We start from the raw sequence: 6,000 nt of genomic DNA, 5'->3' as shown, positions 1-6,000 counted from the left end.
GATATACTGTCTTTATCAGTGTCTCATGAGTATTCAGGACTTAGAGTAGTTGAGTTGACAAAGATTAAAGAACGAAGATCACTACTGATACATTTGTAATAAAAATTTGGTTTTATTAGAGAAGACATTCTGCTTGTGTTGCTCCCTTTATGTGATGTCTAATCAAACTGAAACCAGATTATACCAAGATAAATTGTATTTGTGGCACTGAACACCATCCATTTCTATATCCTGAAAAGTGGTCATGATTCCTAGTTTATTGTATCTTTTCTTTCACAGGAAAAATTATTCCACTTGCAATATATCTTCTAGGAAATTAATACCATAAATAATGCTTGGGTACTAATATGACTTTTGTCCAAGTAATAATTAAGAACTATAATTTTCCATTGACTTGAAGATTATATAAAGGTTAAGAAAATAAAACAGCTTCTTTTTCTTGAGATTTCTACTACACAAAAGTCAAAGAAATAGACCTTATATTTCCTATACATATTTAATCTGTTGCCTTATACTCCAAAAGCAACAGTAGCATAAAAACAAATTTAATGTACCAAGATCTTATTAGTTATATTGGCAATGGTAATAGTACTAATACTTTATATTTTGATGTTTCTGAGTTTATAGAAATTTTCCTGTGCCCCATTTGGATCTCACAAAAGTTATGAAGTCAGCTGACTTTTAATGGGAGAAAAAATTACTGAAATGTATGGAATGCTTATTTTATGTTGGTATAGTTTGAATACTTAAATGTATATTGCTTTTAATCACAAAAAAAGAATATAACTGGGTTAATTGGTAGACCAAGAAACCAAGGCTCAAAGAGTGTTTCATGACTACACAGTAAGTCAAATTTATCTATTCATATATTTAACTCTCTACTCACTATTTCACTTGACTATGTTTGAGTTATTTCAACTTTATATGTCCAGAACTGAGTTGTTTATTGCCACGATCAAATCTGCTCCTCTGTTTTCATCTCAGTAAATGACAATATCATCCTCCCAGTTTCTTAAGTCAAAACTCTTGGAATTATATGTATTATAGTTTATTTTTTCAAATACTTAAATAAAGTAAGGTATCATGGTGGATATCTAACAGAAGGCAATCCAGAAAGAGAGATTTTCAAAGGGCTTGATGTAGTATGGGCTTGACTTGGTCAAGGAGGAAGCCAGTGCTCCTGGGGTAGGGCAAGTGAGAAAGTGATAAGAGAACAGCAAATGAGTGATCATGTAGGGCTTCAAGACCATGGTTAGGACTTCGAGTGAAATAGGAAGCCATTACATGTTTGTTATCCCACAGCAAATTCATAAGCAAATACTGTTAGTTCTACCTTACTTATCCTGAATCAAACCAGTTCTAAACATTTCACTTTGATCACTTCGCTCTAACCCATCGTAACTCATCAGCACCATGTAAGTAGTTTCCTATGAGGTCCTTCTAATTCCATACTCTCTAAAGCCTACTCTTTGCAAAACAGCTATCCTGTTCTTTTGAAAAAGAAAGCCAGATCATGTCACTTTTGCACTCACAAATGTCCAATAGCTCACTATTTCACTCAAAATCCTAACTGTGTTCTTAAAGCCCTAGATGATGGCTCATCTGCTGTCCCTCATTTTCTCACTTGCCCCCTCCAGAAGCACTGGCTTCCTCCTTGATCAAGTCAAGCCCACACTGCTTCATGCCCTTTGAGAATCCCTCTTTCTAGATTGCTTTCCTGTTAGATATCCCTGATGGTGCCTCATTTCATTCAAGTATTTCACTAAACAGAGCCTTATCAAAAAAAAAAAAAAAAATACTGTGTTCAATCTATTTAAAATATTATACTAATCACTCTTCCATTATCCTGCTTTAATTTTCTTCTTAGCACATTATCAACTGATATGAATTTATTTGTTTTGTTTCATTGTCAACATTGTATTATTAGAATGGCATCTCCAAGAGAGCAATGACTTCAATTTGGCTCACTGCTGTATCTTTAGTGCCTAAAATAGTATCTGGAATAGTAGACACCATAAATATTTCAGACATATACACGTTCAACAAATATTAAGTATCAGAAATGCTATTGATATCATCTTCTGAAAAACTTCAATCTAGTGTTAAAAAACTTTGACCAAGTTAATTTTAAGAGCACTGAGTAACAGAAATCAAGACTTGCATGGTGATATGGCAGAATGTGACAGATGACCATAACCTAGATTGGAATATTTGGCAAGGTCTCCTACATTGAGCATGAATATGACTTAGATGGCAAGGCAAGAGATTTCCAAGGAGATGGCATAGCACGTGCAAAGACTGCCAAGTATGGTAAGAGCAAGCAAAGCTGATATGAAAAAGTTGAAAACTTTTAAATAGAACCATTAAAGCACATTAAGCAAAAGAACAGCAGAAAATAAAGCTAGAAAAGACTTGCTTTATGCATTAACTTTTTTTCCTAAACACAATGGAACCTTGAACAGTCTAAAACTTTAAAAAAAAAAGTATCAGCTAAAATATGAGGATTGGATTATAATATAAAGTATTTTTGTAGAAATACTACTTAGGAATCAACAGCAATAATATAGTATAGAAGCAATGATCATGGAAGAAAATCAGTGGATTATGAAGAAATATTCTTGATTAAAACAATAGCTTTGATTTAGACTAATGAAAAATCTCTGGAGTGGGATAGTGGTGGTGGTTTTGTAACCAATTGAATGTACTTATTGCTGTTTAACTGCATTTAAAAATTGTTCAAAAGGCTAATTTTATGTTATTTGTATATTACCATGATAAAATATAAACAAAAAACAAAATATAGACCCCCAAAGGCACAATAAATTTCCAGGAATATTTTTAAACCAGCTTTTAGTTTTTATTAGAAATGGGGATTAAGAAACTACAGAGTAAAGCATGATTTATATATTTCAAGTTTAAACAACTAGATGGGGCTGATTTTCAGATGCTTTTGATACATAAGTGAAGATGTCAAATAAGCAGTCAGAAATGGAAATCTCAAGCTCAGAGGGGGGTTTGGACTAGTCATAGTAACATAGAAATCGTTGGCATGTAGATGGTAAATGAAGCCTTGGGAATGAATGGGGTTGTGATGGAAGAATGTGTAGGAGCAGAAAAAGCTGACTCAAAGAATCCTGGGCAACATCAGAATCTAAAGGAAGGCAGAAAAGATAGAAAAGGAAAATAGATGGAAACCAGGAGAATGTTTAACAGAAATAGATTGCTTCCGGGAGAAACAGGTTAGGTAAAATTATGCTGAAAGGTCACATAAGATAATGCCTTAAGAAATGTCTTTTTATTCAGTGACAAAAAGAACATTGGTGCTTTTACACTTAGAGTGGAGTGATAAAGATTAAAATGAAATGGGTTGGAAAGTGAGTGGAAAGTGAAAAATTGACAAAAAATGTTTCAGATTACTCCTTAAGAAGTTGTTATGAAAAGGAACAAGAAATAGCATCTGGATTAGTAGAGGGAGATGAGAACTTATTTTTCTTTAGATGGGAAAGATTTAAGCATGTGTGCATTTCATGCAAAGATGCCTATAGAAAAAGAGTTTCTTTTTTTATTATACTTTAAGTTCTGGGGTACATGTGCAGAACGTGCAGATTTGTTACAAAGGTATACACGTGTCATGGCAGTTTTCTGTACCCATCAACCTGTCATCTACATTAGGTATTTCTCCTAATGCTATCCCTCCCTAACCCCCAATTCCCCAACAGGCCCCTGTATGTGATGTTCCCTTCCCTGTGTCCATGTGTTCTCATTATTCAACTCCCACTTATGAGTGTCAGTATGCCGTAAATGGTTTTCTGTTCTTGTGTTAGTTTGCTGAGAATAATGGTTTCCAGCTCCATCCATGTCCCTGTAAAGGACATGAACTCAACTATTTTTATGTCTGCATTGTATTCCATGGTGTATATGTGCCACATTTTCTTTATCTAGTCTATCATTGATGGGCATTTGGGTTGGTTCCAAGGTTTTGCTATTGTGAATAGTGCTGCAATAAACATATGTGTGCATGTGTCTTTATAGTAGAATGATTGATAATCCTTTGGGTGTATACCCAGTAATGGGATTACCAGATCAAATGGTATTTCTAATTCTAGATCCTTGACGATTCACCACACTGACTTCCACAATGGTTGAACTAATTTACACTCCCACTAACAGTGTAAAAGCATTCCTATCTCTCCACGTCCTCTCCAGCATCTGTTGTTTCCTGACTTTTTAATGATCACCATTCTAACTGGCATGAGATATATCTCATTGTGGTTTTAATTTGCATTTCTCTAACAACCAGTGATGATGAGCCTTTTTTTCATGTTTGTTGGCCACATAAATGTCTTCCTTTGAGAAGTATCCGTTCATATGCTTTGCCCACTTTTTGAGTGGGGGTTGTTTGTTTTTTTTCTTGTAAATTTGTTTATGTTCTTTGTAGATTCTGGTTACTAGCCCTTTGTCAGATGGGTAGATTGCAAAAATTTTCTCCCATTCTGTAGGTGGCTTGTTCACTCTGATGATAGTTTCTTTTGCTGTGCAGAAGCCTTTAGTTTAATTAGATGCCATTTGTCTATTTTGACTTTTGTTGCCATTGCTTTTGGTGTTTTGATCATGAAGTCTTTGCCCATGCCTATGTCCTGAATGTTATTGCCTAGGTTTTCTTCTCGGGTTTTGATGGTTTTAGGTCTTACGTTTAAGTCTTTAATCCATCTTGAGTTAATTTTTGTATAAGGTATAAGGAAGAGATCCAGTTTCAGCTTTCTGTATATGGCTAGCCAGTTTTCACAACACTATTAAATAGGGAATCCTTTCCCTACTGCTTGTTTTTGCCAGGTTTGTCAAAGATCAGATGGTTGTAGATGTATGGAGATGTATGGTGTTATTTCTGAGGCCTCTGTTCTGTTCCATTAAGTCTATATATCTGTTTTAGTACCATTGCCATGTTGTTTTTGTTACTGTAGCTTTGTAGTATAGTTTGAAGTCACGTAGTATGATGCCTCCAGCTTTGTTCTTTTTGCTTAGCATTGTCTTGGCTATGTGGGCTCTTTTTTGGTTCCATATGATAGTTTCATATAGGAAGAGAATGCCTTGCATTGATGCTCAAGATCTTTGAAAAGAGAATCAGATCCATGTCTTAGCTGACCTAAGGAGAAAGTTCACCTTCTTTATTCTAACAGGAAAAAGGATGTTATCTTAGAACTTGGAATTAAACCAAGAAGACGGGTTGGTGGCTTGCTTCTCAGAAATCTATAGTTATTATGATAGTACAATCAGTATCTGTTAAAAAGTATACTGAGATGTCTAAAATATTTTTTAATGTTTATAATTTTAATGAAATATTTTATTTGGATATTATAAAGGTGGCTTCTGTCTAATTCACCTTTCTAGATGTTCACCATTTTACTTCTAGACACACAGGACAGTTACTTGTTCTCTGGATAGGCCATATATTCATATTCTGTTATTTATTTCCTTTGCCAGACCACATCATTTTTTAGTTAATTTTTTAAGTTGACAAATAAAAATTGTATATATTTATTATGTACAACATGTTTTGAAATATGTGTACATTTTTGAATGACTAAATAAGGCTAATTAATATGTCTTATCTCACATACTTATATTTTGAGGTGAGAAAACTTACAATAATTCACTTAGTAATTTTCCAATACATTGTTGTTAACTACAGTCACCATGTTGTACAATAGACCTCTTGAACGTATTCCTTTTATCTAACTGAAACTTTGTACTTTCTGATCAATATCTCTCCAACCCTTGCCCCATCCCCAGATTCTGGTAACCACCATTCCATTCGCTCTACTTTTACAGATTCCACATATCACTGAAATCACATGGTATTTATCTTTCTGCGACTTGTTTATTTCAGTTAACATAATGTCCTTCAGGTTCATCTATATTGTTACAGATGACAGAATTTCCTTCTTTAAGTTTGTATAGTATACCATTGTGTGTGTGTGTGTGTGTGTGTGTGTGTGTATA

The sequence above is a fragment of the Macaca thibetana genome, chromosome 11, assembly GCF_024542745.1.
Source record: "Macaca thibetana thibetana isolate TM-01 chromosome 11, ASM2454274v1, whole genome shotgun sequence".
Classification (NCBI taxonomy): domain Eukaryota; kingdom Metazoa; phylum Chordata; class Mammalia; order Primates; family Cercopithecidae; genus Macaca; species Macaca thibetana.
The sequence above is the reverse complement of the archived record's forward strand: the minus strand, read 5'-3'. Positions refer to the sequence as shown.